Source organism: Cetorhinus maximus, chromosome 20 (genome assembly GCF_964194155.1).
Source record: "Cetorhinus maximus chromosome 20, sCetMax3.hap1.1, whole genome shotgun sequence".
NCBI lineage: Eukaryota > Metazoa > Chordata > Chondrichthyes > Lamniformes > Cetorhinidae > Cetorhinus > Cetorhinus maximus.
Window position 1 is genome coordinate 64705961 of NC_135898.1, and position 21768 is coordinate 64727728.

At 44.9% G+C, this 21768-nt stretch overlaps 1 protein-coding gene across 3 annotated transcripts in view; it reads right to left on the minus strand.

Annotated features, from left to right (window-relative positions):
- Positions 1 to 21768, minus strand: part of adam12a (ADAM metallopeptidase domain 12a) — a 445440-nt gene that overhangs the window by 73265 nt on the left and 350407 nt on the right. The window lies entirely within an intron of this gene.

Genomic DNA, 21768 nt, shown 5'->3' on the forward strand with positions numbered 1-21768 from the left:
TGACCATCCACATCCTTGGAAAAAAATGTCAAAGTTAGTTGAGTTGCTATACAGTACAAGTTCAATACCTCACCCAATATATACCTCTAAAAATAAAATTTATAACATAATATTTACATACACTTTACAGTAGTATGGAAAGAAAACTAAAACTTGACAACAAACGCTCCTATCTCTCCTTTGAAAACCTAAAATAGTTTTGGCATCTTCTGCTTCATTGCTAGAGCTTGAGAAGTTTTAACTAGGCTGTGGGCCTCTACACAGACATGACCTCTGCCTTACCTCAGTCTACATCTCTCATCAATGGTCCTTGTGCATTGCCTGATTTTCTTTCAGTATTTAATACTCCAAATTTAAAGTGTAAGAGAGTGTGTGTGTGAGTTGTGTACACACATTCCTTTATGTTCCTTTTTAAATGCTGTTCATCTGTATTCTTTTAAACTCTTTCGAGTTATCAACAGTCACAGATTGCAACTCTTTCGAGTACAATCACAGTCCTTGGTTTCCGGGAGTGGGACATGAACCCACAACCCTCTGATTCAAAGGCGAGGGTGCTATGAACTGAGCCACAGCTGACACCTCCTGTATTCTTTTAAGGTGTACCAGTTGTATATTCATACTGATGAAGGTTCCACATCTTTTCACAGATGCTGACTGATCTGCTAAGTGTTTCCAGCTTTGCTGGGGTTTGTTTTTAATAGTATCATTGCTTTCTAATTCCCTCCTGTCAATCCTTGTACACCTCTAATTGAGTCCAGATTGTTAGAGCTGTAGAAGATAGGCACAGAATTGGTAGGTTAAGTTGAGCATTTTATTGTAATTACAATTGACAACCTTGAGAACAAAATCTTTGTGCTAGAAGATATGTAATGCTTGATGATGATACAGATATTTTTCTATGTTAAAGGCACTATGCTATATAAATGCAAACTGTTATTGTTAATGGATTTATTTCTGAACGTGATGGAGGAGATTTTATGGGTCCCGCAAGCAGGAGATGTGTGGGGTGACTGAATTAAGAGGGATGTGAAATTTCAAATTCCTGACGGCAGGTTGAGATGCAGAGGTTAAGTCAGCAGCATGCTTGTGGCGTGTCGGGCCTCACACCATCCTGTGGCAGGTTCGTACATGTAACACATTTGCATGCTATGAATATGCATTAATGTAAAACGTGTTTAAATTATGTCCTGTCTTCAAGATAAAGTCAGTGGCACATGAGAATCTCATGGCACCTGGTTCTTGTTTGCTTAAAGGTGGCGTGCAACTGTCGGCTTTTATCAGTTGTGTCCAAGGTCAGCGGTTTTCTTTGTTGAACTCCGTGGCACAAGGGCTGGGAGCAGGAGAATGGCGTCTTGCATGGAGGCTGGGGATCAGAAAGGGTGAGCCAGGGTGGGTTGGGGGGGAGGGGTGACAGTGGCAGTTGAAAGGTTGAGGTTTGGGTGCATGGAAGAGTGACCCAAGGGAGGACAGAGGATGGGATCATGGGCAGTGAAGTGGGAAGGGCCTAGCATCCTGGAGGTGGTGGGGACAGTCAGTCAAGGTAAGAAAGAGGGGCCTAAATGGCGGGGTCAGTACTGTTCAAAAGTGGGTCCATCTCAGGGTATTGACTGGCAGAGTCCTTACAGAGCTTTGAGTTCACTTACAACATATCAAGTGATCACGGACAATCTCCTTTACTGTGCATACAAGGGAGGGCCAGCTGAGCCTGCAAGTTCAGCCACGTCCCACAGAGCGAGCGTGTACAACACTGGACACTACCATGGACATTCAATAAAGAGGGAGCAAGAAAAGAAACACATCTGCAATAAAGGAAATGTTCCGAACTCCCCTGTAACCATCAATGTGTGCCAGTACAATTAGATCTCTGACCAAGCTCGTCTTAAAAAAAAAATTGCACACCTGGATAAAGTGAAACCAATGCAATGTGAAATATTCACAAGTGAAATTTACATTTGAAAATACACCCGTGCCATCTTTGTGCTCTGAATAAGTCTTGTGCAAATGGCAATGGAGTTGGGGAGGAAAGTTTTGGCTGTAATGCAGAGCCTCCTTGTTTGGCCAGGAGGCTCTTTTATAACCCGCCCGCACCGTACCTGCAGCATTGTCAGCTGACGGTAGTTTTCACCACTGAAAAGCTTCCCCCACCCCGGAATCACACACGTCTCCTGCGCATGCCCCAATGGGGCTTTAAATTTTAATTGTAATCGTGTGAGAAATGGGACAAAGTAAGACAGTGGAAGTGGCGCACACTTCTGGTTCCGCCATGGCGTGCCACTGATAAAATTCCGCCCAATGAATCTTTATATATCAAGCAAGTGAAATTTGAATTAAATTCATAATCTGAAGTTATCATGATTGCGAGCTTTCAAGTCAGTTTAAGGATTCGACTCATGGTGAATTTTGTCCTGTCTGAGTAAAATGGTGATACACATGTTCAGACGGACACTACCATTATACTTGTCTTCTCATCGGATTCCACTGTCTTTACAGGTAGTAAGTAAACCGATGTTCTTTGTGGCAGAGCCACAGCAACATTGCTTTGAGAGTGTTCAAGTTCTGGTGACCTAATTGTTAATGTGCCTCATTCTACAAGCCTAATGGGAGGGAAACCTGGATTCCTTAGGTACTTGATGAAAACAGATACATTTGTTTTCCCTGACACTGTTGGCACGTCAATCAGTTTATTTATGCAACTATACCTGATGACTTTTACTGGTAGAGTTTCTTTTCTTTTCTACAGTGGTATAGTTGGAAAATGAACACGCCACATTCCCTAGAGGTTTGATTCACTTCATGATCAATCAAAACCAGGACTTTTGAAGTTCGAACTGAAGCAAAAGCCAGACCAAGGTAAGGAAGAAGGGCAACATAAAAAGGTCTGATTTTTTTGGCTGGGGAATCTAGAACATGGGGGCACAGTCTCAGGATAAAGGGCCAATCATTTAGGGTTGAAATGATGAGGAATTTCTTCACTTAAAGGCTTGTGAATATTTGGAATTCTCCACCTCAGAGGTTTGTGGATGCTCCATTGTTGAATATATTTAAGGCTGAGATAGACAGATTTATGGTCTCTCAGGGCATCAAGGGAAATGAGGAGTTGGGGGGAAAGTGGAGCTGAGGCCAAAGATCACCCATAATTGCACTGAATGGCGGATCAAGGTCAATGGGCCATATGGTCTACTCCTGCTCTTATTTCTTATTTTCCTATATCAAGGAACATAGTTATAAATAAAGGTGTAAAAGGCTGTTAAAAATAAAGCAAAAGGAACAAGTATTAAATACAAATTAAACTGCTGATACAGTGATGTACACAGGATCCAAAACAAAATGGGGGAACTGGAGACAATAATCCATAGCAAGGTATCATATATGGTAGGATTATCTGAAACATAGCCACATAAAGGACTGGCAACTAAATTTTACAGGTCATAATATAATCAAACAGAACAGGGAAGGAAGAAAGGATTGGGTAGCTGTACTAATTAGAATAACATAATTGCAGTAGATAGAAGGGACATAACTAACACGGTTAGAAGCAGAATCCATATGGATTGAAACAAAAGATGAAAAAAGAATTGGCCAGGTTCATGTGAACATACTACAGACAATCTGATAGCGGAAAGGAGGTGGAGGAAGAAATATGTAAGCAAATATGTGAAATGAATAAAGGACATAGAATAATAATCATAGGAGTTTTTAACTACAGCCAGCTAAACTGGCAAGAGGATCGAGTGAAAGGGGCAAAAGGAATGGAGCTTTCCCAATGCATGCAGGACTCCTTTGCTACCCAGTGTGTAAAAAACCCAACAAGAGTGGGAGCACTGCTGGATCTAGTAATAGGAAGTGAACCAGACTAGATAAGAGAAGAAAGTGTATGGGAACATTGAGACAATAGCGATCATAACATAATAATTTTTAATATAAATATTGAGAAAAACATAGGTAAGACAAAGACCAACATAATGAATTGGAAAAAAACTGATTTGAAGTGAATTTGAATAGAACAAGGGAAAGTAAACTGGAAAAAAATACAACAAACATGGAGATAAAACAGCAGTGGAAAACATTTAAAACAGCGATCAAGAGTCCCAAAGAAATGTAGCCCACTAAAAAGCAAGAACAAATTAACCAATAACGATATGCCATGAGTGATTAAAGAAATCACAAAATTAAAACTAAAGCAAAAGGGATATACTAAGTACATGAATAACAGAAGAGAACATGACAAAGAGGAACATGAAAAGGTTAGGAAAGAAGTAAAAGCATTATAGCAAGGCAAAGAGAAACTAGGAAATTAAATTATCAAGGAATATAAAAAGAAACAGGAAAGTATTCTACAGGCATTCAAAATCAAAACAGAAATCAGAGTAGGGATAAGGCCACTAAGCGACACACACAATGGGCAGAATTTTACGACAGCAGGATTTTACGTTCCCGCTGTCGTCAATGGGATTTATAACGGCCCGCCGCATTTTATGGTCCCGTCCCCGCCGAAACGGGGCTGTAAAATTCTGCCCAATAAGTGCAGGACTAGTGACCGAGAGCAATAGAGATAAAAAGACCAGAAGCTCGAAAGCACAGTGAGAGTGGAACTAATAACTGAGAATGGCAGGTGAGGATAAAGAGTGAGAGGGATAGAGAGAAAAAAAAGAGAGAGAGAAAATGTGGAAATTAATCAAGGAGTGACATCAAAGGAGAGCAGGTAGATGATTTGGTTGGTGAGCATTACATGTTTGCTTTTTAAGCTAGGGCAATAGAAAATATAATTGTTACCTTATGAAATAAATAATTTAAAACTAGGTAAATCAATTAGTTAATAAAACTAAAAAATATTGAGTGAATAAAAGCTTTAACTAATTAAATGACCTGTTATTTTAATTACTTATTATTTTAATTCTCCACCTTGCTCCCACTCTGGCGTTTCTGTCCTCAGCTTCTAGCAGCATTTCAATGAAGCTCAATGTAAGCTTGAGGGACACGGCACCTCACCTTTCAATTAGGCCCTTTACAGCCTTCCGGACTCAACACTGAATTCATCAATTTGAGATCATATCCTCTCCCCCCCATTTTGTTTCCCTTTTCTTTCCTGGTATTAGTTTGTCTCTCTTGTTTTTCTAATTTTTGGACACTTCCGGTTTTAACAAAGTCGGTTGGAGGCCAGGTGACTAACCTGCTGTCCGGAGGCGTGTCCCTAATTTAAATATTTTAATGACGTTATGTGCTTCAGATTTTAGCTCTGCATCAGATATCGCACTCGTAGGCTAGGTTTCCTAGGCTGGATCCAACGAGTAAGTGCGTTTCTGGCATTGACTGTAGGCCAGAAGGAGCAGGAGTGCTTTCCCTGGCCCACCAAGCTAACCTGTTAACCTCCTTGTGATCGGACGACTGTGTTTGCTCGCCCACAACAATCACTCCAACTCCCTCTCCCGCCTATCTGACTCCCACCCCACCTTTCCTGGACAACCTCCACTCACTGACCCCTCTGATGCATGATTCTTTCCTCCACCTCTGCTCTCAGGTCCTCAATTGCGGTCTGATGCCGCAGGCCTTCCTGCCCAACAGCCAGCCAGCCTATCCGTCTGGCGGTCTGTGGCTGGGATTCAAAGAAATTTAGATTAGCTCCTGCCGTTAAACTTTCTGGCATTACACCTCCTGCCTGCGCGCCCAACATCTCCCTGTAAACATCAAGGCCAATGTCTTACTACTTTTTGTAGTCTATGGGTGGGATTTTCCAGCCCTGCCTGCCACCAGAATCATCCAGTCCTGCCGAACGTCAGCAGACTTTTGGCTGGCCGCCAAATCTCCCACCGAATCTCCTGCGACGTGTCCCTCCATGACAGGGCTGGAAAATCCCGGCTTAGGTCTAAACATCATTTAAATATTGCTACACTGTTAAATGCCCACATTATTTCCAAACGTCCATAACAAGCTACTTAGGTTCAATCTGAAACATTGGGCAGAACTTTGCCCTTGGTGGGCGTGTGGGCCCTATTGGCTCGGCGGCGAGCGGACAGCCGACCCCCGTCACCGAAACAGGGCCTGCCGCCATTTTGAGTGGGCGGGCCAATTAAGGCGTGCCCAGCGGTCTGCCCGACAGGAAGCGCTATGTGATCCCTGTGCAGGGGGGTGGGGAGGACATCCCTAGCCGTCAAAGTGCGCTCTTTCGCGCATGCAAGCGAAAGAGCGCACTGCTCCCTGAGACAAAGTCCTGTCTCAGGGAGATTAGTGACCGTCCAAAAAACTTTAAAAATAGAAAAATTAAAAAATTATTAACATGTCTCCCTCATGTGACAATATCACATGAGATGGGACATGTTAATAAATATCACATAAAATGTATTAAAGTTTTTAAAAACGGACATGAAACCTCATCCCGCCAGTGGATAAGGTTTCATGTATTACCAGGAGCTCCTGGCCTGCTCACCAGCCTTAAGGTTGGCTGGGCAGGTCTTTAATTACTTTAATTACCCTGTCAATGGCCTTAATTGGCCATTGACAGATCAGCGGGCGGACAGCTGATTTCGATGTCCGTCCGCCTTCCTAAAAATTTAAAGGGACTGGGATGACGTCAGGGATCCCTCCCGACGTCATCCCGCATCACTTTCCCGTCGGCGAGCGGGCCCCGCCCCCAAATCGCCGATGGGAAAATTTAGGCCATTATTTTCATGAGATACATAAAGAGCAGAATTTTACGTCCCGTGGGCAGGCGTGACCCGATCGGGCGTAAAATAGTGCGTGATGATGTCGGGTGGGCGTCCCAGTGTCTTCGTGCACTCGCGCGATATTTCAATCGGCGGGCGAGAGTCGGCAGCGCGCCTGCTGACAATTTAGAGGCCCATTAAGGCCATTAAACCAGCAATTAAGAGATTTTTCACTGCCCATCCAACCTTAAGGTTGGTGGGTGGGCAAATCGGCCAGGTGGCCTTTGCATTTTTGATGAAACCTCATCCATGGGCGGGATGAGGTTTCCAAAGTTAATTTAAAAAAATGTTTTGACGTAACTTTTATTATGTTTATGTTCATGTGAGTGAGTCCGATGTGGGGACACTTTTTTCAGATTTTCCACATCTTTATTTTTGATTTTAAAATGCTTCAGCTCCCTGAGGCAGCTCTCTGCCTTCAGGGAGCTTTCATTGCGCGCTCCCCCACTGCCTGTGCAGACTTCAGTGCTTGCCCTCCTCCTGCCCCCATCCCAGCAGCGCTGAGCCTTTCAGCGTGCATTTTGTGCTGGCCAGCCATCAACTGGCCAGCCAGCGTGAAATCACGGTCGGGGGCCGATCGTGGGCGGCAGACCCTTTCCTGGCCGCTCCCGGGCCCGCCCGACGACCCAGAAGTCCTGCCCAAAAAGACTTTGTGACTAGGAAAGCATATGTTAGTAAAGATCTAATGTCGGTGTGATCTGTGACAGATTTGACACATTTCTGGGTAGACTGACAAAAAGAATTAACTTCATAAATGTAACAGTAAAGCTTTGAAGTTGTGGCCCAAGCATAAAGTGAACTCTGAGAGCTAATTCATCAAAGCTGACAGCTTGCTAGCTTTATTCTAGAGGGGTCTGTCTCCAGTCCACACTGGGAATTTCACTCAGACAACAATTTTTCCTGGAAGAAATCAGGCAGCCAAGTAAAGTAGCTATAATCATCTCTAACTTATAAGTGGTTGGCTCATTTCCCTTCTTCTGATTCTTTTTGTGTTGCAGTTCCACAATAAAATAAATGACAAAAGAAACACAGGTGAAAGATACAAGTTGTGTGTTTGAATGCGACACTATTCCTGCTGCTGACAATTTAGAAATCTTTGAACACAAAAAAAGAGTTAATGCAAAATACAATGAGATTGGAGCATGGTTGCGTGTTGGCAAGTAATTACATCTGCATCTGCAGGAAACCTACTGATAAAAAACAAGATAAATTGGCTGTGTTTAAATTTGGTAAACAGAAACATTACATCCCCTGCAGTTGATAAATGGAGAAAACCACTGACATGCCAAATTTTCAAAGCATGTGTGTGTGTTAATGTAATGTTCAATGGCCTTGGATTGAAGATGACAGAACAGACCTTTGCACCAGAATGAAAGTTGCAGTTCTACAGATTGCTACTTCCTGTTTGTTCTTTCACATGTCATCTAAGTCTACAGAGACATGCTATGCTATTTACCCATATTCTCACAGAAATGTGTGGTGGATGGGAACACTGTAAAATGCTATTGTTTGGTTATATAAATATAAATTTAGCATAATTATTCAAGAAATAGTGGCTGTGAAATTAGGCAGGGCCGGAAAAAGGACACAGATATTTGCAATGTGTAATTAAGTCACACTTCATGCTGCCTGCTTATTTGCATGATAGCTGCATGTAGTCAGTTGTTACGACCAATTTAGGAGGGGTGAGCTGACTCCTCTCTTTGTCTCACTTTGGGTTGGTTATAACAAAGTTTGAATTTTAAAAAAGATATGATATTGCCAATTCAATCTGTCCTTAACTGTGAATAGTTTGGTGTAAGGATTAAGTCAGCCAGGTTCCATGAGTTGCCAGGTAAGGAGTTAGCTTTATTACTAAAACTCACTCAGGTGAAGATACTGAAATCATTAACAAAAAGATTTGAAAAGTACAAATATGTCCAACTTCTTACTAATGCAAAAACACACTCAACTTCCTCAGGCATGCACAAAAAAAAAATTAAACTCTACAGAGTATTAGATGTTAAAACTTGGCCAAGTTAAAAAACAAATGAAGTCAGAAAAATTATTTGCAATTGTCCAAATGCTTGTTCATAACTAGAGAGCCACTTTCCATGGTGGTTGCTGGTACTCTGGTTTTTCACTGAAGCAATCTCTCTGCAGTCATGGCTGGTTGATTCTCTTTTCTCTTGAAGATAGTGATGTTGAATTGGAATTCTCTTTTAAGAACTCTCGGTTTACAGCAATGAGGTCTTCAGGTGGGTTTACAAACCACAAACAGAGCTCAGCTTTGTTGAGAGAGGTTTCAGAGAGAGGGGAAAAAAGGCTGTTGCCGCTACCATTGCTGTGGCAGTCTCCTGTCTGTTAGTTCAAATCCAGTATATTTCACACCCAAGAGCTGGGTCACGTGCCCTCCCTCTGGTTTCAATCTGGGGCTTATCTTAGCTGCTGTCTCTGAGACCTCCATGGACTCTGTCTCCATAAAATAGCTTGCAGCCTTCACAAATGCAATTTAGTGGTCACTGTAGGCTGGTGTCCTTTGTTTAGCACAAAAGGTTCTTTTCAAAAAGTTCAATGTATATGCCCAGTAGGTGACATTACAAATTAATATTCTATATAGCGCACCTTTGTAACACATAGCTAAACATGCTGCTGTGTGGCTACATGCCTCAGCAGAGGGCCCAAGATTTTGCGATATTAGCACCACTTAAAGTTTATCTGCACTACTATAGCCAGCCTATAAACTTCTTAAAGGTGCATTCTAGCTGGAGCAGGTGCTGTAACTCATTGCAGAAGAGAGAGTGACGAAGCAAAAGCATGGTGCTAAAGGGAAAAGAACATGTTTCCAAGGCTCCTTGAAGCTTCACTGGATGCCTTGATGGAGGAGGTGGACAGGAGGAGAGAGATCCTCTAGTCACAGTAGTCGGGGAAGGGGCAGGGGGGCCCGGTGGTCAGGCCCTCCAGACAAACTTCACAAAGCTGATAACTGTGGCGGTCAATGCCAGGAGTCTAGCCCCAAGGATCAGGATACACTGCTGTAAGAAGTTTAATGACCTTACAAGAATGGTCATCTTCAAATGCCAAATCCCATCGATGCAACACTAGCATCACACACTGCTCAATGCATCACATGCCTATCACACACCCGCCAACAATCTCTAGCAATCACAATTCATACACAACATTCATAGCTTCACCTCAGCCTCACACTTGAAGCACTGCTGTAGGTCTCACACCCACATTTTATAGCTTACACACACTGCCAGCTATTCAATCACGACAGCCACATCACCCAAACACCACAATCCTTAACATACTTCACTCTCTCTTACAGGACAAGGTAACATGACATAGCTGCATGTCCTTAACGTCTTGGATGATGCTCGCCATCATTGGAGTGATCATGACTGAGACTGCAGCCAGTATCAGAACTACTGATGGTGACAATATGCTTAAACCCAATCCACCTCACATCCCACAAATGTTTCTGAGTTACAAGCTGCAGATAGTGTAAGCATGCACATCTTGCTTTCCCCACCTCCCCTCACCAAAACCCTACTCTTGTGACTTTCTCCTGTGGCAGGCGGGAAGAGCGAGAGATTTTCTTGGTTAGCCAGAACCATGTGGTAGCGGCAGCGCAACAGCTTCCCCGAGTTAAAAGACTCCATGTGCAAGCTCTAGTCACAGGCTCCGTGGCAAGCATCCTTCCACTTTGAGAGAGTGCTCTAGAGAGAGAGATGCCTAAGTCTGCAACATGGTCTGGCAGTGGCGGAGGAGAAGGAAGTGAAAGAGCAAGAAGATAGTGATGATAAAGAAATACTGTCACTCAGGCTCATAGCCGCCAGCTCAGATACTGACACTGTGGGTACTTCAGAGTTCCCAGTCAGGAGTCTATGACCCACTAGAGGTCTGTGAGTAGATTTGAAGGTGTCTCCCACAAGTTCTCAAGTCCCTCTATGGCCTAACTCTCCCCATCTCTATAATCTCTTCCAGTTTTACAACCATCTGAAATATCAGCTCCTCTAATTCTGGCCTCTTGAATGTCCTCGATTTTAATCGCTCCATCACTGGTGGCCATGCCTTCAGCCCCTAAGACCCTAAACTTTGGAATTCCATCCCTAAAATTTCTGCCTCTCTTCCTCTCCTTTGTTCTTTAAGATGTTTCTTAAATCTTTGATCAAACTTTTGGTCATCTGCCCTGATGCCTCTTTACATGGCTCGGTGTCAAATTTTGCTTTAGATTGCCTTTGTGAAGTGCCTTGGAATACTTTACTATGTTAAAGGAGCTATATAAATTCAAGCTGTTGTTGTTCCTGCTCACAAATCCCATGCTCCAGACATGCTTAAAATATTAAAATAGCAATGTTTAGTAAAGCAGGTTTTAGCATAGAATCTGCAACATCCTAGTCCTTTGGACAGCATAAATTGAGATTAAAATGTTGAAACAAGCTCAAATGTTAACACTTGGGACAGTTTACTTCTGAAAAGTAATAGAGACCCATGGGCACATATTACAGCAGGAAGTCTCCTGGGTATAACTGATATTTCTACTTGTATTTCACCAAGTCATGCACTGCTGGCAAAACCACACAAGTCTTGTCACAAGCAATATATCAGAGAGAAGTTAAGCATGATGTTCCGCTTACTGCTTATTTTCTTCATAAGCACAGTTTCAAACTCAGCATGAGTGTTTCCAACAAAAAGCAAGGTCGATCTTTATTCATGAAATGTTTACTGGGAAAACAGCAATGTGCAGTAATCCAAGTTTTCTTCTACTGACTAAGCCATTTTATAATGAACTGCAGTGTGGTGACAAAAGAAAATTATAGGTTACGTGGTTGGTCCCAGTAGGAAGACAGCACATAATTAATTCCATTTGGCAATTTCAAGTCTGTGACATCACCATGCTGAGCCGTAATCTTTGAACATTAGTCTGGTATAGTAATCTAAGTTTTAATGATAAGCTAATATCAACAATATTGGCAGCTGTTGTCTGGAATGTGTCTATTGTGAGTTGGTGATAATATGTACAAGCCACCAACATACTATAACTTCATCGTGGTTGTACTTTCCATTCAATCCAATGACATAAAAGTCGCTTTTATCTATTAATGCCAAATTCTAATTTTTTTCCTGATAATTTCTTATTCAGTTGTAAAGGTGAGATGTATCATTGCTGTGAATGAAACAATCAGGTATAGACTAGAGTAGATGCAAAATAAAATCAACTCTTCTCTGTTAATGGGAAAAGGATTGCTCTGGTCACCATGGGGGTAATTTTAACCCGACTCACTGAGGGGACATGGATGGGTTTGTGTCAACCACACATTTTAAGCCCAACAAAATCAGACAGGGTATAAAACAGATGGTTGACCTTTCCATTTCCCGCCCGGCGAGTTAGGTTAAAATTATCTTTAATGTGTAGCAAGACTGTAAATGTATCAAAGATTTCCATGATGAAAATAATTAGCATTTCTAAATAAATTGCAGGTGCCTTGTGCAATCCACCCCAAATTCATACTCAAAGAAGAGGCCATATTCAATACACACCCAACATGGACTCCACTCCACTTAGTTAACCGTTTGAAATCATTCCCCATAAATGTACTAAACTCCCAATCCTAAACACACTTAAATACAGTGGTGAGGTACACTGCATATTGTTACATTTTGTGGTACAAAGTAGTCTTTCGTCTTCTTCCAGTAAATTTACTACTGAGCTTCACTTGATGGGCTTCACTTGAACTGTGCAGGGACCAGTGTTTTGGCAAATCAAATTACTTGGGCTGTAGAGAGGGCTTTAAACTAAATAGAGTGGGGGGGGGTTCTGGAGAGGAGATACGTAGGCTTACAAGGCAAAAGGATATGGCAACATTGCAGGACAATTATTTAGGTAATGATACCCAGAGTGTGACAGGAAGGGATAGAGCGTACAAACATTAAAAACATCAGCAAATAGGGTCAAAGGGGGGAAAAATGGTCAAAAGGCAAAATTAATGGCTCTTTACTTAAATGCACATAGTATTTAGAACAAAATAAATGAATTAACGGCACAAATACTGGTTAATTGGTATGATCTTATAGCCATTATGGAGACATGGTTACAAGGAGATCAAAGCTGGGAACTAAATATTCAGGGGTACGTGACTTTTCGAAAGGACAGGCAGGAAGGAAAGAGTGATGGGGTAGCAATAAATGATCTTGGATCGGAAGATGTAGGATCTACATGGGTGGAGGTCAGAAATAACAAGGGGAAGAAGACACTAGTGGAAGTAGTCTATAGGCCCCCTAAACAGTAGCTATACTGTAGGACAGAGAATAAATCAGGAGATAATGAGGGCATGTAAAAAAGGCAGTACATTAATCATGGGTGACTTTAATCTTCATGTAGATTGGGAAAATCAAATTGGCAGAGCAAGAATTCATAGAATGTATTTGGGACAGTTTCCTAAAACAATATGTTGTGGATCCAACCAGGGATTGGGCTATTTTGGATCTGGAAAAGTGTAATAAAGCAAGTTTAATAACTGATCTCAGAGTAAAAGATCCCCTAGGAAAAAATGATAATAACATGGTAGAATTTAGCATTCAGTTTGAGAGTGAGAAAGTTGGGTTGGAAATAACAGAGCTAAACTTAAATAAGGGTAATTACAAAGGAATGAGGGCAGAGTTGGCTGGAGTGGATTGGGAAGGGAGCTTAACAGAAAAGGCAGTTGATGAACAATGGCAGACGTTTAAGGAAATAGTTCATGACTCATAACAAAAGGATATCCCAATAAGGAAGAAAGATTCTAGGAAGGGGATAAACCAACCATGGTTAACCAAGGAAGTTAAGGATAGTATCAAAATGATAGAAAAAACATACAATGTGGCAAAGATTAGTGGTGAACCAGAGGACTGGGAAAGTTTTAAAAACCAACAAAAGATGACCAAAAAAATAAAGAGGGAGAAAATAAATTTTGAGGGTAAACTAGCAAGTAATATAAAAATGGACAGTTAGAGCTTCTTTAAATATGTAAACAGGAAGAGAGATGCCAAAGTGAACGTAGGCCCATTAGAGAACGAGGCTGGGGAAATAATAATGGGGAACCAGGCAGAGGAGTTAAATAAATACTTTACACCAATCTTCACGTTGGAAGACACAAGTAGCATTCCAAAACTACTAAATAATCAAGGGGAAAAAGGTGGGGTGGGGGGAGGAAATAAATATAATAACTATCATTAGAGAAAAAGTACTAGGGAAACTAATGGGGTTAAAGGCCGATAAGTCCCCTGGACCTGATGCATTGCATCCCAGGATGTTAAAGGAAGTAGCTACAGAGATAATGGATGCACTGGTAGTAATCTTCCAAGAATCTTTAGATTCTGGAAAAGTTCCAAAGGATTGGAAAACTGCCAATGTAACAATTCAAAAAGGGAGGGAGACAAAAAACAGGTAACAATAGGCCTGTTGGCTTAACATCCATTATTGAGAAAATGTTAGAATCTATTATAAAGGATGTAATAGCAAAGCATTTAGACATGCATAATATAATCAAGCAGAGTCAGCATGGCTTCATGAAGGGGAAATCAGGCCTGACAAATTTATTAGCATTCTTTGAGGAAGTAACAAGCAGGATAGATAAAGGGGAACCAGTAGGTATTATATATTTGGATTTCCAAAAGGCGTTTGATAAGGTGCCGCAAATAAGGCTACTTAATAAGATAAGAACCCATGGTGTTGGCGGTAGTATATTAGCATGGATAGAGGATTGGCTAACTAATAGAAGACAGAGGCCAGGATTTTCCAGCCCTGTTGCGGGCGGGTCCCACGGCGGGCGAGGTGGCGTCCCACCAGAGGTCCATTGACTTGCAGCGGGACCAGAAGATTGCGGCGACAGGCAGGTGCAGAAAATCCCACTGAGAGAGTTTGGATAAGGGGGCATTTTCAGGATGGCAACCTGTAACTAGTGGAATACCACAGAGATCAGTGAGGCCACAATTATTTATATATTAATGACTTGGATGAGGGAAGTGAATGTACTATCGCCAAGTTTGTGGACGACACAAAAATAGGTGGGTGGACAAGTAGTGAGGATGACACGAGGAATTTACAGAGGGATATGGATAGGTTAAGTGAGTGGGCAAAAACTTGGTAGATGGAACATAATGTGGGAAAATGTGAGGTTATACACTTTGGCAGGAAGAATAGAAGAGCTGAATATTATTTGAATGGAGAAAGACTGCAGAAAGCTGCAGCACAGAGAAGTTTGGGGTCCTCGTGCATGAATCCCAAAAAGCTAGCATACAAGTTCAGCAGGTAATAGGGAAGGCAAATGGAATGTTACCATTTATTTCAAAGGGAATGGAGTATAAAAATAGGGAAGTCTTGCCAAAACTACACAAGGCACTAGTTAGACCACACCTAGAAATACTGTGAACAGTTTTTGTCCCTTATCTAAGGAAGGATATACTGACATCGGAGGCAGAGAAGGTTCACTAGGTTGATCTCTGGTATGGAGGGATTTTCTGATGAGGAGAGCTTGAGTAGGTTGGGCCTGTACACATTGGAGTTTAGAAGAATGAGAGGCGACCTTATTGAAACATATAAGGTTCTTAAGGGGCTTGACAGATGCTGAGAGGTTGTTTCCCCTTGTGGGAGAGTCTAGGATCAGAGGACATAATCTCAAAGTAAGGGGTCGCCCATTTAAAACAGAGATGAGGAGGAATTTCTTCTCTCAGAGGGTAGTAAATCTGTGGAATTCTTTATCACAGAGGGCTGTGGAGGCTGGGGCACTGAGTATATTCAAGGCTGAGATAGACAGATTTTTAATCAGTCAGGGAATCAAGGGTTATGGGGAAAAAGCAGGAAAGTGGCGTTGAGGATTATCAGATCAGCCATGTTCTCACTGAATGGCGGAGCAGACTCGATGGACCGAATGGTCTACTTCTGCTCCCACGTCTTATGGTCTTATAGCTGTGGCATCAATGGGAGATGACAATGAAGGTCAGAGTCTTTGCAGGAGGCGAAAGACAAAGACAGAGACGGATTCATCCTGGTTTGCTTTTGTCCATTATTTAGCAACTGTTTGCAGAACAGTTATGGCAGAATTTTGGGAACAGTTACCTAGAAGGGGCCACCAAGTGAAGGGAAGAAACACAAAAGTAGCACTACAGGGCTGGTTTATCACTGCCTTTTTAACAGCTTATTTTATTCGTCCTGGTCAAAATGTTGAAAAAGATTTTAAAGTATGGACAAAGTCTGAGGAAGGGCCACAATCATCAAAGCTATAAGGGAGTTCTTAGCTCACAGAGATATATTGCGGGTTTTCATTGTCTCTATGTAATGTCAGGCTGCCATAAATTTTATAGTCATATATGTGAATCCCGTTCTGAATGGTCTCTTAATAAAACATCTACTGCTATGAGATTTGTATTCACTCTTTGCTATTTCTGGACAATTTTGTCAAGTCCGCAGCACACAGCTGGGTTTTGGATCTTATGACTACAAGCTATTTAATATTGAATATAGTGGCTGTTGACAAACAGTGTCATGAAATAATATTCTGGACAAGCCCAACAAACAGCTACCCCTTATGAAGTGACAAAGCACTTTTGTACATTCTTTCACGAGATGTGGGCATCGCTGGCTAGGCCAGCATTTATCGCCCATCCCTAATTGAGAAGGTAGTGGTGAACTAAAGTAAACTGAAAGGGCACAAAATAAGACAGTTATTTGGGGTTTAGTTTGTGCCAACTGTGCATTTGGACAATCTTATCGATAATATATACATTTTTGTTTCTCTCAATTAAAAATTATTGGGCCAAAATTTTCCGTTTGGTGGGTGGGCGGAGCAGGTGCTGATGCGGGTGGGCGTGGACACGGTCACCGCCCACGATCGGGGCCGTGCCGCCATTTTGTGCGGGTGGGCCAATTAAGGCCCGCCCAACGCATTTCCGACTCCTGTGGAGAGCGGGAGTGTGAAGTTTGCGGCGGGCGTGTACAGACCGCCGGGTCCAATGGCGACCCAGCAGTCTGTTTAAAAGAAGGCCTAGCAGCCTCCTGTAGGTTATTCACTAAGGCCAGCTGTAGGTCCAACCGCAGGGGGTCTGCTCAGCAGGTCAATGTGGAGGGAAGGGCAGAGGAGCAGGGCAGGCTGCTGGGTCTGCCCCAGGATCAGAGCAGGCTGCAGGGTAGGCCAGCCAATGTGCCCCTCGTTTTTCTGATGATTGCCTTGCTGCCATTCTCGGGGAGGTGGCAGCACGACGGGAGGTGCTGGTTCATTAGGATGGAAGGAGGAGGCCCCCCCACATGACGAAACATGCCTGGGAGGAGGTGGCGGAGATGGTGAGCTCCCGCGATGTGGTGTGGCGCGCCTGGATCCAGTGCCATAAGCGCTTCAACAATTTGTCGCGCTCTGGAAGGGTGAGTACCATGTTGGTGTTGGGCATTTAACCCAGCAGGTAGCCTTAGCCTTTGAGGCCACCCCCCACCACCCCCCAAGTCTTTCTGTTGTGCCTGCATTGAGTCATGTTGGCCATTTCTCGTATGCTGGATCGGCAAGCAGATAGTGAGCATGCTTACATCAGCCTCAGTGGTTCGTGAGGAGATGGGTTCTCCCCTACACCATGTATTGCCCTTAGTCGCACATGACTGGGGGCAGCCTGCAGGAGATGCAGCTAGGTGCATACTCAGTACTCCAACACATGTCCTATTCAAGGTGATGAGATTGTGGAAGAGGAGCCTCAAGGTCTCGTGGCCAAGAGCCATCTGCTGTCCTTGGCGCCGCACCTAGTTGCGCCTCCTTGCCATTGGAGCTAAGACCGTGTTTCTTAAAGTGATGGATGCGGAATGTATCCAAGGTGGCTGTTGGCGGGGAGGGGGCAGTTAGGAACAGTCGTACTATATTTTTGTGACTGATCACCAGTAGCATGAAGAGGAGGCACTGGAAGCCTGAGATGGGCCACTGTGGTTGGGGTGTGGCGTGCACGTGCAGAGTACATGTGCGATTAGCCCCAATGAATGATCTCTTCTTTCAGGAGAAAAATGCTCACAATGCCTCTGAGCGTTTGCGGACTGGAGGCGGCCAGGCCCAGTTGGTGATTTTGATTCATTTTGAGCAGGAGGCCCTGAAGCTTGAGAGGTGCTACGCACCCAGGTCCACAGGTGTCGGCGAGGCTGGAGTAGAGCGGCCAGGTATTTGAGGTCCACAGTGACATCTACTCTGTCTTTCCTGATCCAAAGCACTGATGATTGTTGGAATCATTATTGTAGCAACATTGCTCATTCACAGACTGATAAGAGTCAGAGGTGTGGGTCAGAGACAAAGGTCCCTCGGCCCTTCGAAGATGTGCGTGTTAAGCACCTTCCAAAGTCGCCTTATCCCATTTCTGACCACTACCCCAATGGCCTTGTATGCCATGGCATCGCAACTGCACATCCAAATACTTGTTACATGTTAGGAGGGTTTCTGCGTCCACCACCCTTTCAGCCAGTGCATCCCACATTACTGTGTGCAAAAGTTCCTCATCACCTCACCTGTCAACCTCATGCCCCTTAACTTAAATCAATGCCACCAGGTTACTCATCCCTCTGCCAAGGGCAAAAGTTCCTCTCTGTTGACCCTATCTATGCCCCTCATAATGTTATAAAGCTCAATAATGTCATCCCCTCAATCTCCTCTGCTCCAGGGCAAATATCCCCAGTCTATGCTATGTGTCCTCAAAACTCCAACTCTCCAGCCCAGCACGAACCCTGGTCAGCGACCTCTGCACTTTCTCCACTCCAATCACATCCCTCCCATGAAGCGCTGATCACAACTGCACGCAGAACTATAGCTGTGGCCTTGACAGCGTTTTCTGCACTTGCAACATGACCTCCCTGTTCCTATATTCTATTCCTTCGCTAATAAAGGCAAGTCTGGCATTTACCACCTTAAGCGCCTTATGTACCTGTCCCGCTACCTTAACGGGCCTGTCGAAATGCCCAGCAAGGTCCCTCTGATCCTCCTTACTTTCCACGGTCCTACCATTCCTCATGTATTCCCGTAACTTGTTTCTTCTGCCCAAGTGCATCACCTCACACTTTTCCACATAACATTCCATTTGGCATTCCTTAGGCCATCTGACCAGCCCGTCTGTATCCGCCTGTAAGGTTAGGGTCTCCTCCTGACTATTTGCCACCCCACCAATATTCATCTCCATAGGTTCTGGAAGGTTGAGCGCATAATGAGCCTGGGGGAAAGGGATGAAGTGTGTCACTGTGTGCACGCTAACTGATCCACCGTCCTTGTTGTTAATTTCAGCATCATCAGAGGCTGGTGACCAGGCCTGATTGCAGATGCCCCCTCTCACACCTGAGGGCCCTGAACCATCACCTGTGTGACACCATTTCTGCGAGGCAGGCACCAGCGCAGATACTAGCACCTCGGTGGGAATTGCAACATCGGCTAATGTCCTGGGGCACAGTGGAGAGGGCACTTCACAATCGCTGGAGCAGATGGCAGAGACAGAGAGTGCCGATGGCACCAGCAGTCGGAGGACTGCAGGGGACCAGGCATATGCTAAGTCTGTGCCTGATGATGTGCCTCTGGAGTCATCCACGACGCAGCAGCTGCAGGAAATGTGGCGGGAGCATCTGGGAGTGTTACGTGAGGATATGCTTCACTTGGTGTCACTGATGCAATGAGCCTCATGGCAGAGCGTCATGCTTCCTCCATGGAGAGAGTGGCGACTCTCATGGAGAGGGGCTTTCAGGAGAACAAGCAGCTTTTCCTGGGGTTACGCTCGGACCTGCAAGCCCTCACAGCGCCAGTGGCCACAGCTGGTCATTGCCAATGTGGGAGATGGTATGGGCTTCAAGCTTTCCAGCTCATTGCCCATCCATCCACGGTGAGCAGGGAGGTCCGGGCCGACCTCACTTCAGCGGAGCAGCTGCCTGTCGTATCTGCGGGCTCCTCTCACGGCGCTCTGGATGGGGGCAACAGCTGCTCCGCCCCTCTCCCAGTGACTGCTTCATTGGGTGAGGCTGCGACGACTAGGGAATTGCCAGCTGTGGAACTGGCAGCTCCCTCCCAGGCGGGTCAGCACAGGCTCCACGGGCCAGAGGACGGCCGCCAAGGTCATCGAGGCCAACAGGGCAGCAGAGTCAGCAGGCTGTCTCAGATGCCACTCCGAACGATGGGGTGGCCCCAAGACGTAGCACCCGAAAACGTAAGCATAAGGCGCCTTAGGCACTCCACGGGTTTCTCACTGGTGCTTTTGTGTTGGCCCGAGATTAGGGAATTATTATTTCTTGCTGTTGTAAAAACGGTTTGCTTTCATTTTGTTGGACCATATGTTGGAAAAAATTTAATCCAGATGTGTTACCATGGCTGAGGGTGGCTCCTTTGTGCTGCATTTGTATGTTTTACATACATGTCATGAGTGTTTGAGTGGACACTGAGGTTTATGTCCAAAACCCTTATTTGCAGCTGATGAAGTGGCAGATGTAGCACTTAAGAGCCGAGTATGGAAGTGCCAGGCAAGGCTGGTCTTCCCGATCCATGTGTGTGGAGCTTGCTGAAGGTTCGTTGGATTATAGTCTCCCGGGTGTCCCTGCCTCCTTGGTGTAGTCCCGGGTCAGCGTTCAGCCCCTCATCATCGCCCTGTGCTTCCTCATCCTCCGAATCAGTGCTGGACTCATCGTGTGCAGCCGCAGACACTGCGTCAACGTCTTCATCGTCCACTGCGTCCCCCCTTTCCAGCACAAGATTGTGCAAAGCACAGCATGCAACCACTATCACCGAGACACAATCTGGGGGGGATACTGGAGTGCACCCCCTGAGCGGTCCAGGCATCGGAAGCCCTTCTTGAGAAGGCCGATGGCTCTCTCCACCACAGCCCTTGTGGAGTCATGGCTCCTATTGTACCACAGCTCAGCTTCTGTTCTTGGATGGCGGAGAGGCGTCATGAGCCACCTTCTGAGGGGATAGCCCTTGTCACCCAGCAGCCATCCATCCAGCCAGGCTGGAGCAGTGAAGAGCACCGGCACCTGGGAGCGTCTGAAATCGTAGGCGTCGTGGGAGCTGCCTGGGTACCTTGCACAGACTTGTAGAATAAGCATCCTGTAATCACACACTATCTGCACATTCATGGAGTGGAAGCTCTTCCTGTTGATGAAGGCACCGGGATCACCTGCTGGTGCCTTGATGGCCACATGTGTGCAGCCTATTGCACCCTGGACGCGGGGGAAGCCAGCAATGGCCGCAAAGCCTCTGGCTCACTGTGTCCGGCTTGCCTGGTCCCAGTGGAAGTAGATGAAGGTCAATGCCCGTCTGAATAGATCATCTGTAACCTGCTTGACACAAGTGTGGACAGCTGATTGGGAGACACCACAAAAATCACCAACCGAGCCCTGGAAGGAGCCAGAGGCATAGAAGTTGAGGGCAGCTGTGACCTTCAATGCTGCTGGCATGGGGTATCCGCCCACACAGTTAGGAGAGATCTCAGGGCCAATCATCTGACAGATGTAGTTGTCTGTCTCCCTTGACAGTCAGAGCCTCCTTCGGCACTGCACCTCAGACATATTGAGGTAGCTACTTCGCCGCCTGTATACCCTGGCAGCAGGATGGTGGCGTCTTCTGCGGTCCCTTCCACCTTGGACTACCTCTTGGCCCTGCGCCCCTTGTGCCTGCGCCTGGCCTCCCAAAGGTGGCTCCCCTGGAGGCTAATTGTGCACTGCTGGCCTCCTCCTTATTCTAGCCCTCCCTTCCTCAGAGGAGCTGCCTCCAGTGGACATGTCAGAACCCATACCCAGGCTAAAGGGAGGCCTCCGGAAAGCTGCAGGCCCGATAAAGATTCCTGACTGAAGAGTGCTGACCTGAAGGTTAAAAGTACAGAGAAAGCTGCTGGAATTCGTTCTGAACTGCTACAGATCACACAGGCAAGTTTAAAAAACTTCCTGCAATAAATACTCACAGACCAGATTGAGAACCCCACTGAGCCCTCTTATCCCGCCTGTGGATGAGTTTTATTAAAAAATCGTTTACCCACCTGCCCGTTGCACCTGTGCGCCAAGCCGAAGATTGCACGGGCGCCTGAAAATTGGTGTCAATTGCCGATTTAAGGA